The sequence below is a fragment of the Jaculus jaculus genome, chromosome 19 (assembly GCF_020740685.1).
Source record: "Jaculus jaculus isolate mJacJac1 chromosome 19, mJacJac1.mat.Y.cur, whole genome shotgun sequence".
NCBI classification, from domain to species: domain Eukaryota; kingdom Metazoa; phylum Chordata; class Mammalia; order Rodentia; family Dipodidae; genus Jaculus; species Jaculus jaculus.
In genome coordinates, this window is record NC_059120.1 from 14,521,300 (window position 1) to 14,532,391 (window position 11,092).

The window sequence follows — 11,092 nt, forward strand, 5'->3', positions numbered from 1 at the left end:
ATTCGGGACTGGCTACTGGTGGAGATTGAGAGTTCTGGGATGGCCACAGAATGAATCCTAGGCATCCTGTGAATGTTTTGAAATATCCTGAGACATTTAGCAGCCCAGTCAGCGGTCTCGCTGTGGTGATGTTTCACGTGAATGTCATGGACTGTCCGCTCCACAAAGAGACGCAACTGAGTGGAAGACTAGCAAGGCATATTTTCGGGTTATTTTTCAGTAGTCGGAACATATTTGATTTGTTCACGATGTCTTCTCCCAGCTTTCTGGCACTGTTTGAAAGCAGATTGAGCAACAGCGAAGGTCCAACACAACCGCAAAACACAGCACCACTGCGCTCTGGGCAGAATGGCAGGTGCTGCAGTAGAAAGAATCTCACACCAGACTTGAGAGACTTGTCCCATGGCACCAGCTCGGCCATTAATTCAGCGAGTGACGCTGAGCAAGTGTCTGAATCATTCTCTCGTGTGTTAAAGTGAGAACATGATTTCCATTATTTTTGTCAAGAGAGAAGCAAACAAAAAGAAAAGAAAACTCAAAGCAACCCCCCCCCCACACCTTTAAAATATAATCTCTTTGGTGTATTCATTTCTCATCTCTTTCCAAGTATCTCTGGAAGTGTCTGAATGTGTGAAGCGGGAAGAGCTTTCTGTGGTCAAGTATGCTTACTTCCGTGAAGCCTTTGAAAATGCCATGTTGTTAAAACCTTCCTTGCTAATTTCAGCACCCTTAGTTACAAGACAATCAATCGCTGGACCACATAGGCAAGTCTGTACTTTCACCTCATTGAAATCCTCCACAATCTGTGCCTCAGTAGCTCCTTGTCCTAAAAATGGGTGTTTTAAAACCTTTTTGAAGTGTGACAATGATGTATGACTAGATCACATGTATTTGTGGCAAATCACTGGAGGTGGTGAACGCTCTTCTATGTATTGTTACAGAGTTCAATTCAATTAACAAGTCCTTGTATGCTTTCTTTTTAAAGTTTTTTTTTTGGTTATTTTTATTTATTTATTTGAGAGTGACAAACAGAGAGACAGAGAAAGAGAGAGAGAGAGAATGGTCGTGCCAGGGTCTCCAACCACTGCAAATGAACTCCAGATACATGCATCACTTTGTGCATCTGGCTTATGTGGATCCTGGGGAATTGAGCCTCCAACCGGGGTCCTTAGGCTTCACAGGCAAGCACTGAACTGCTAAGCCATCTCTTCAGCCCTTGTGTGCTTTCTTTAGGGCTTGAAAGTTCCTATATATTCTGCCCATAAGCTTTTCTGAATTCACCATTTCCTCCAATGCAAACATCCAAATCTAAGCCACCACTGTCTCTTGTCTGAATTACTGAATGGCCTCTTATCTTGTGGCCATTGTGTGTTTTCCCATTGCAACAGCGTCTCCGTCTCCCACCCTGCCTTCCTTCTGGCACGTTGCTCCTCCATCGGTAGGTGGGGTCTGTTCCACCACTATCTTGACCTGAGGCGAGTGCCTTGGTGCCAGTCCAAACAGCACTCTGAGTAGGAAAACCTCTGCTTTAGAATCGAGCTTCCAGGCTGAGCGTGGTGGTGTACGCACGCCTTTAATCTCGGCACTTGGGAAGCAGAGGGAGGTGGATCGCTGTGAGTTCAAGGTCATCCTGAGACTAGACAGTGAATTCCTGAATTCCCGGTCAGCCTGGGCTGAAGTGAGACCCTACCTCAAAAATAAATAAAAAAATAAAAAGAAAGAAAGGAGCTTCTATGTAAGGAGCACAACTCCTCTAAGACCAGTAGCCTGAGAAGCTCAAGCCACAAGGACTGAATGAATTGCTCTGTGGAGAAGGAGAAAGGCCATGAAGTATTTGGCCATAGCGCCTGAACATGAAGAAACCATTTGGCCTGGTAAAACCATCCTCCAGCCTCAGTTATACCAGCTGATGTTGTGAGTCAGAGACATACTGCTCATTAGGGTCTCTCTCCCACGAGTAATAAGGACACTAACATGGCAATGTTAAGGCAGAACAGTTAGGGTAGGGTTACACCATGATAGGGAAACATCAGTGGTTTCTCTTCTTGTCCTCCAGTGACCCGTTCTGCTAACAGGAGCCCTAGGGCTTCCTGAAGCATGTTAGCCAGAATGTGTCCATCCTCAACTCAAGGTTCTGGGGGCTTCCCACTGCTATTGAAATGAGACGGAATTTCTTCCTGGGCACATGGGTCTGGCCCTACTGACTTGAGGTCAGTCACTCTACTGTGACTGGCCTCTTCTTTGGAAAAAAAAAAAATCCAAGCCTCTATACTCACTTCCTGTGCCTCAGATGCCCCTCTCCCTGACGTAGGCTCCTTCTTGTCAAGCAGGTCTCAGCAGAAATGGTACCTTCTTTAAAACTCCTTCCCTGCCCTGTCATTACACCAAAACTTCTATTTTCTTCAAGCACTTAAAGCCACCTGATGTGTTCTATTTATTGAGTTTCCTTCTACTAGAGGAACCTCAATGAGAACAGAAAGTCTTGCCACTTGTGCCCCTGACCGGCACCAAATTTGTCTTGTTTTGTCTAGAACTTTCCTCTAGCCCACTGTTAACCACTTGTTCTTTCTTCCTTCCCTTTATGTACACATGCAGTCAACAGACTGCCACCTCTGTATTCCAGGCATGGTGGAGACTGAAGCAGAGTCTTTTACTTCATGGTGAAAGAGGCCCCCACAAGCACAAGGAGCTCACGTTATATTGAGCCGCCAGTGAAAACCCAAGTAGCACAGGCTTCTGCGACTCAGAAGTTGAGCAGTCCCTTGAAGATCTGGGCAGGCAGTCCAGGGATGCCTTGGTTTCAGAAACTAATGCTCGTGCTTGTGTGTGTCCTTCGGCGTGGCACGCAGTCTCACCTCACCTCAGCTCCAAGGGAGACTCTGGGGTGCAGTTTCATCCCAGGTGCCCATGTCTCAGCTAAAAGCCAGAGATCCCACTGCTACAGAAGGGAAAATGGACATTGGGTGATGGTGCAGTTAGTTTCGAGTTGCTGCACAAATGACCTGACCAGGAGCAGCTTATGGGAAGAAAGGGTTCATGTTGGCTTTACAGACTCGAGGGGAAGCTCCCTGATGTCAGGGGGAAACAATGGCATGAGCAGAGTGTAGACATCACTTCCTGGCCAACATCAGATGGATAACAGCAACAGGAGCATGTGTCAAACACTGGCAAGGTGAAGCTGGCTATAACACCCATAAGCCCACCCTCAAAAATGCACTGCCTTTTGACCTTGGGATGACTCAGAAGGCATCATAGTGATGGAAAGAAGTGACTGGAGTGCTCAACACTGAAATATCTCTATCACACCTTCCAAGGCTCAGGGTCTATTGCAGAAGACGTGGCAGAAAGAATGTAAGAGCCAAAGGAAGGTTAGGACTCCTTACAAAGTGCTTCCCCCAGACACAAAATGGCCTGGATATCCATGACCTCACAATGCCTGACACTACCTACACAAGACCATCATAATAGGAGGAAAAGATCATGACATCAAAATAAAAGAGAGACTGATAGAGATAGGGAGGGGATATAATGGAGAATAGAGTTTCAAAGGGGAAAGTGTGTGTGGGGGGGTGAGGGCATTACTATGGGACATTTTTATAATCATGGAAGTTGTTACTAAAAAATATTTTGAAAAAAAAAATGCAGTGCCTCAGCCAGGCATGGTGGCACATGCCTTTAATCCTAGAACTCGGGAGCAGATGTATGAGGACTGCTGTGAGTTTGAGGCCACTCTGAGACTACATAGTGAATTCCAGGTCAGCCTGGTCTAAAGTGAGACCCTACCTCAAAAAATTTTTTTAAATAAATTTTTTTTTTTTAATGCACTGCCTCTAGGAGGTTCCAGTTCTCAAAAAAAAAAAAACCATCTGGGAACTTAGCACTCAGTTTACAGCACACACCTGAATCAAACCACCACAGGTGACATCTACTAGTGGGTGTCACATAGCCAAAAATAGGAAAGAGCAACTATGGGGAGGCAAAGAGAGAGGGGGAGAGAGATGTCAAGCCTTGAGCTGGGATCGAGAAAAGCTTCCTAGAAGAGTTGTCACCTGTGTTTTTGGTTTTTGGGATTTTTTTTTTTTTTTTTTTTTTTGTTGTTGTTGTTTTTTGAGGTAGGGTTTTCACTCTAGTCCAGGATGACCTGGAATTCACTACATAGTCTCAGAGTGGCCTCGAACTCTCAGCAATCCTCTAACCTCTGCCTTGCAAGTGGTGGGATTAAAGGTGTGCGCCACCACACCCGGCTCTAGGCTGTGTTTTAAAAACAAAAGTAGGTTAGAAGCCATTCAAAATCCTCGCTTATCAAGTTTTAAAACATTCTGAAATGAGTAGGGGCACTACTGTGTATCAGTCAGGGAGATCCTGGTGAGGTCTTCAGGCAGAGGACCTTCTCCAGTCGACGTGGACGTGGTAAGACAGTCCTCCACTTCCACAATCCCCCAGTCAGGAGGCACGCCCCTCCCCCGGTCCTCCATGCAGGGCGCAGCTAGGACGCCATCACGCTGTCATTGACTGTTTATTCTCCACCAGATTTGAATGTCCCCAAGGAATGTTGTTACTATCAACTAACTAAGAATAGACAGAGCTGGGCGTGGTGGAACACACCTTTAATCCCGGCATTACTGGGAAGGATCACTGTGAGTTTGAGTCCACCTTGAAAATACAAAGTGGATTCCATGTCAGCCTGGGCTAGAGCGAGACCCTGCCTCGAAAAACAAAAAAACAAACAAACAAACAAAAGAATAGATTGAGTGGTGGCATAAACTTTTAATTCCAGTACTGGAAAGTGGAGGTAGGAGGATTGTTATGAGTTCAAGGCCAGACTGAGACTACATAGTGAATTCAAGGTCAGTCTGGACTAGAGATTGACCCTATCTTGAAACAATGAAACAAACAAAAAGAGGGAAAAGAAAGGAATTTGGACTAGAGAGATGGCTTAGCAATTAAAGTGCTTGCTTGCAAAGCCAAAGGACCTAGGTTCAATTCCCCAGTACCCATGTAACCCAGGTGTGCAAGGGGGCGCATGTGTCTAGAGTTTGTTTGCAGTGGCTGGAGGTCGTGGGTTACTCATTCTCTCTCTTTATCTCTCAAATAAATAAATTAATTAAATTTTTAAAAATAAAGGTAGCTGAGAACACTTATAGCATGACCAGAGTTTCTCGCGAGAAGAGAAAGCAATTTTGTCCTCCATGACCGCAGGGCAGAGGTCCCAAGGTGGTAGAACCTCAGGTGCAATCCAGCCAGCAGACCTGATTGGTTCCGCCTGAGCAGAGTTTATAAGCACTAGTGTCAATATTTGAGAACTGGGAGGTTTAAAAAAAGCTAAAATTTCTGGCTTCTTTTGAAAAACTCTTGCACATGGGCAACAGTAGAGCATAGTTTCAATGTGGTGGCTTCTAAATGGTGGGAGATGAACTGCAGCTTCCCCTTTCAGAGTGAGTGCTCTACGGCTTTCCAGCCTGGAGACTGATAGAGAGCAAGTATGAGTGGTGTGTGTGTGAGAGAGAGAGAGAGAGTGAGAGAGAAAGAGGGGAAGAGAGAAAGGGAAAGGAAGTTACTTAGGAAATAGATAATTCAGGTTCTATCTTTCAAAGGATTCAATCAGGCTAGAGAGATGGCTCCGTGGTTAAGACACTTGCCTGCAAAGTCTAACAGCTCAGGTTCAATTCCCCAGTACCCACATAGAGCCAGATGCACAAAAGGGCGCATGCGTCTGGAGTTCGTTTGCCATGGCTGGAGGCCCTGGCGTGCCCATTCTCTCTGTCTCTCTTCTGTCTCTCCTTGCAAATAAATAAATAAATAAAAATATTTTTAAAAACATAAAACAAAAGGGCATCATCTAGACTATCTCTTTACAACACAGTGCTTAGAAAAATAACTTCAGGGCTGGAGAGATGGCTTAGCGGTTAAGCGCTTGCCTGTGAAGCCTAAGGACCCCGGTTCGAGGCTCGATTCCCCAGGACCCATGTTAGCCATATGCACAAGGGGGCGCACGCGTCTGGAGTTCGTTTGCAGTGGCTGGAAGCTCTGGTGTGCCCGTTCTCTCTCTCTCTCTGTCTTACTGTTTCTCTCTGTGTAGCTCTCAAATAAATAAAGAACAACAAAAAAAAAAATTACAAAAAAAACCTTCAGACATGACAACACTGTCCTAAACCCATGAAAAGTATTGAGAGCACATCAGATCGCCACACTACTGAAAGCACGCCCCAGCCCCAGCTTCCTCCTAAATTCTGGTGTGCATCCTTTTGTGGCGAAGTGCACTTTTTCCATTTATAAAACCATGTCACATTTTCCAACTGACACCGGATAAGTTAATCAAAGATACACACGGCATCCTGAATCTGTGCTGAATTTAACCATCTATTTTTATAATAGCCGAAGAGACTTTCCGAGGTGGCGTGAGGTGGGGGCTGTTACAGATAACCAGGGGGTTTGCTCTAGAATTAAAAAAAAAAAAAAGATTCAGAATACTGCCTTCAAATAAATAATCATTGTTTTCTCAGGAACTCCTCAGAAATAGAGGACTTGCCTAGGTAGTTATAGCTAGTCAGCTCAGCTCAGCTCATAGCCGAGAGAAAAGCACATCTCAGGATTTACTGTGTGAGCTTATCCTGGCAGAGGTAACTGGGGCATAGGAAGGCACTTGAGTTACCCAGAGGTTGGCCATGAGACAGGTTCTTGGTGTCAACATGGCTCCTGGGAAGGTTTCCACCAATGGATTTCCCAGAGGGAGTCAGCACCCTCAAGGGCCCATTCCCAGGATGCCACCTGGAAATAATTTGACATGGTAAACGTTTGTGTCTTCTGTTCCAGAGACTTGTTGGTTAAAATAAGAGGGGCTCATCCATATATGAGTTTAAATTCTAGGCTCTTAGGCAAGGTTTTCTGAGAGGTCCCGCCTATTCCAAATTTAGTTTGTTCTTGGAAAGTAGCCCATGTCTTTAGTTGACCTCTTGTATTTAAGATGATACTTGGCCATTTAAAATGTTTTGTAATGTTTGGGTTTTCTTGTTGCTGTTTTGCTTTCACCTAAGGAGCATAAATATACAAGTTTACTATTATAAGAAAGAGAATAGAATGCCATAAAATTTGTAGGAAACTCTCTCTCTCTCTCCATCTCTTTCATACACACAAAGCACGGAGATCCTCAATAAGCAAGTAGTGCATATTCTTAATATATTTGAGGATAAGAATAAATACTTGGCATCTATTAATCAAAAATCAGTAAATTCAAAAGAGTTTTGTATTTAGTGTATCTTGGCAGTAATTAAATGTTGAAGTATGCAGTTCTCCCTCAGTCTTTGTGATAGTTTCACAGACTTCCATTTTCTTATCGATGTGATGAAATCTAAATATGTGATGTGGTGGGCACTTTTAGTTACCCACCCAGCAACCATATCCTGTTTCGCTGAGTTCCTGCTTAGCTAGCAGAACCTTGGTTTTGTTTGGGTCTCCTGCCTCCCACATGTTCTAGGAAGGAAATCCCCTGTCTCCACCCTCACCCTTAAGGATTGCATCAGGACTGGCTCAGATCACCATGACTTAATCTCATCAGTGATACTGAAGGAGAATCTTCCAGGGGAGAGGAAGCTCTGGATATCCTGATAATAAAAAAGAGACCAGGAGAGGAAATGCCTTTCTTCTTTGCTGGACAGCAGCCTCCTTGAGTCAGAGGAGGTGTCACCAACACACAGAGGATGGAGGAGTGTACCTGAAGAGACCTGAGCGGTTAAGTCACCCATTCCTGGCCCTAGTGGACATCTAGCCCTCTTACTGGGTGTGACAATAAAACCTCTATTGTTTCAGCTATTTGGTTAGACATCTGTTACTTGCAGCTAAAACCACCATAACTAATGCGCCTGGTTCTCTTCGGATGCCCATGGATTTTATTAATAGCACAGCAAGGGCTAACCGCCCCCCTCCCAAAGAAAAGACAGTACTTTGAGATGACTGAACCAACGATCAGATGTTTTCTGGGAATAGGATTCTTTTATTCATTTACCTGACATTTACAACATGGGCCACAGGCCAACTAACTAGCCATGGCTGACAAGTTCATGGGCCTCAAGAAAGTCACATGTGACAGAGGTTGCCATGCACATGAATAATTCCGGTGCATGGTCACATTGCCAGAGTGCTCAGATGGGAGCATCAGTATGCAAAGAGAGCTTCGCAGAGGAGATGTGATGGTTTCAATGTGAATGTAGCTCTCGCATTGTCTCAGCGACGTTTTATTTATTTATTTTTATTTTAGAGAGAGAGAATTGGCACACCAGGGCCTCAGCCACTGCAATCAAACTCCAGAGGCCTGAGCCACCTAGTGGGCATGTGCAACCTTGTGCTTGCCTCACCTTTGTGCATCTGACTTGCGTGAAATCTGGAGAGTCGAACATGTGCATCACCATACCTACCCACCCACCCACGCCTCTCTTTCTCTTTTGGCAAACAAATAAATAGTTAAGAATATATAGGAGAGGCGGGCATGGCGGCACACGCCTTTAATTCCAGCACTTAGGAGGCCGAGGTAGGAGGATCACCATGAGTTCCAGATCACCTTGAGACTACATGGTGAATCTCAGGTCAGCCTGGGCTAGAGTGAGACCCTACCTCGAGAAACCAAAAAAAAAAAAAAAAAGTAAAATAAAATAAAAAAGCATAGAACAGGAGTGTGTGCAGTGTGGAGTTAGCTCCAAAATCAAAATACCTCAGTCTTTCAAGTCCAGAGATATTTTCAAAGTCTACAGATTTATAGTCTCAGACGACCAGACCAGAGAGGAAGCAGCCATTTTTACATTTTGGTTTTGTGGCTGATGGGTGGGAGTAAAACCAGACCTCAGCAGAGCCCTAGGCCAGATAAGCCCTGGTGATGGAGATAGGTCTGGAGCCGCCCTAGGAGTCACCTCCAAACTTCCCAGCTCTGCAGGGGTGAGGCCGGCAGCCGCGAGCTCGCCGCCATGAGTGTGCTCTAGGGGGCGCTGCGTCAGGCGGGCCGGCTCGGCACAGCCGAGGCGACAGGAGCAGTGAGCGAGCCGCGGCCGCCCCCACAGCAGCCTCACAACGACAGGCTGGTCTCCGGCGGACAGACCCTTCCCGCTGGTGGGACACACGAGACAGCCTCGACGACTCCTTGGACCCCGCAGCGAAGGCAGCAAGCCCAGAGGCAGGCGGCGCGGAGGAGCGCTCCGGCAACCCGACACCGCCTGTGCCACAGGTCAGCGGGTCCGGCAGGAAGCCAGCCCCGTAATGGCTTCCGGTTCCTCCTCGGGTAACGTGTGTGCTCACCACTAGCTGCACCGAACTTTCATGTCCAGGACTCTTAAAACCTGCAGCGATGTGACATGTCAACAGAAAGCCCGGGGGTAACTCTGCACAGGAGCCTTAAAATTCAGCTATTACTTCAGATCCAAAAAAAAAAAAAGGAGTCTGGCATGGTGACGCACACCTTTAATCCCAGAACTCAGGAGGCAGAGGTAGGTGGATCGCCATGAGTTCAAGGCCACCCTGAGACTACCTAAGTGAGCTCTATGTCAGCCTGGACTACCATAATCATTCTGTAATCCAAGCAGATGTCAGGTAAAGGTACAATGACACAGCAACTGTATATAAACAGTCAAGAAAAATGAGTCATGTTCTACAATAACTGAAGGCCGAGGGTGGTGGTGCATACCTACAAACTGGGGAGGCAGAGGCAGAACTGCTAGTTCAAATCCAGCCTGGTCTACACAGCGAGTTCTAGGTCAGCCAGGGCTATGTAGCAAGACTGTGTCTAAAACACCCCAGTAATAATGATAATCATCATCATCTGAAGAAAAGGACTTGGGTTTTATTATTGTGTCAACACATTTGTCTAAACCCCTGTAAGTGTCTCACATATTCCTAAGTATGCATTTGACCCTCATGGTCACCCTTCTGCCTAGCAGCTGTGCGTCCATAAGTCAGAGGCCAGATCCCCTGGCACACTACATAAACACAGCCATTTAAGTCAGTAGGGACATGGCAACGGTTCAGCCCCAGCAGCAGGATCCTCTGCTGTTTTGGGTTAGGAATAATGAAGCCAGAAAAAGAAAGGAAAGAAATCCCCTGTAGCATTAGGGAGTAAGAAATGCTTCTGAATTTTGGGCAAGAAGTTAAGATTAGCAGTCACAATGCACTCTTTTAAAAAATATTTTATTTTTACTTTATTTATTTGACAGAGTGAAAGAGGGAAGGGGAGAGAGAGAGAAAGAGGATGGGCGCACCAGGGCTTCCAGCCACTGCAAATGTGATCCAGACGCGTGCACCACTTTGTGCATCTATCTAACATGGGTTCTGGAGAATTGAACCTAGGTCCTTTGGCTTTGCAGGCAAATACCTTAACCGCTAAGCCATCCCTCCAGCCCCAAATGCACTCTTTTTATAATAAATTTCTGACTAGCTAGGTGTGGTGGCATGCAGCCTTTGATCCCAGCACTCAGGAGGCAGAGATAGGAGGATTGCCATGAGTTCAAGGCCACCCTGAGACTACATAGTGAATTCCAGGTCAGCCTGGGCTAGAGTGAGACCCTACCTCGAAAACCAATAATAATAATAATAAATAAAATTAAAAAATAAACTTCTGACCTCAGTCATAATAAAATGAATGTATTTACATTCATCTATACATCTGTATCTATCTGTACATACACACACACACAGAGTTGTTTGTATTCCTGGCTCTGGTTGTCAGGGTGCCTGAGAGGCACAGATGACCAAGGGCTCTTGTCACTGAGGCGTCCGAGAACCAACATCAGCGTCATCAAGTCCCAGCCCTGAAGGGTTGCTGTCTGCACCTGTCCCTGTTGCTTTGCCCCCTGAGTTTTCATAGCCCTCATGGAAGGGAGTCAGGCCTAGGCCACACCCTACTTCCCACTCCCAGAATGGAGAAAGTGTGAGGCCACTCCATCCCAAGATAGCTATGGAAAGCAGACCTTATTTTAAGCCATGACACACATACTCTGCAAAGGGCAACGTGAGGTGCATGCACAGTGTTAATATTCTCTTCCGGTAGCAGCTCCCACCTGGAGTGCCGTATTGCTAACCCACTGCCCTGAGTCTTCATACGCCCTCTTCCTCC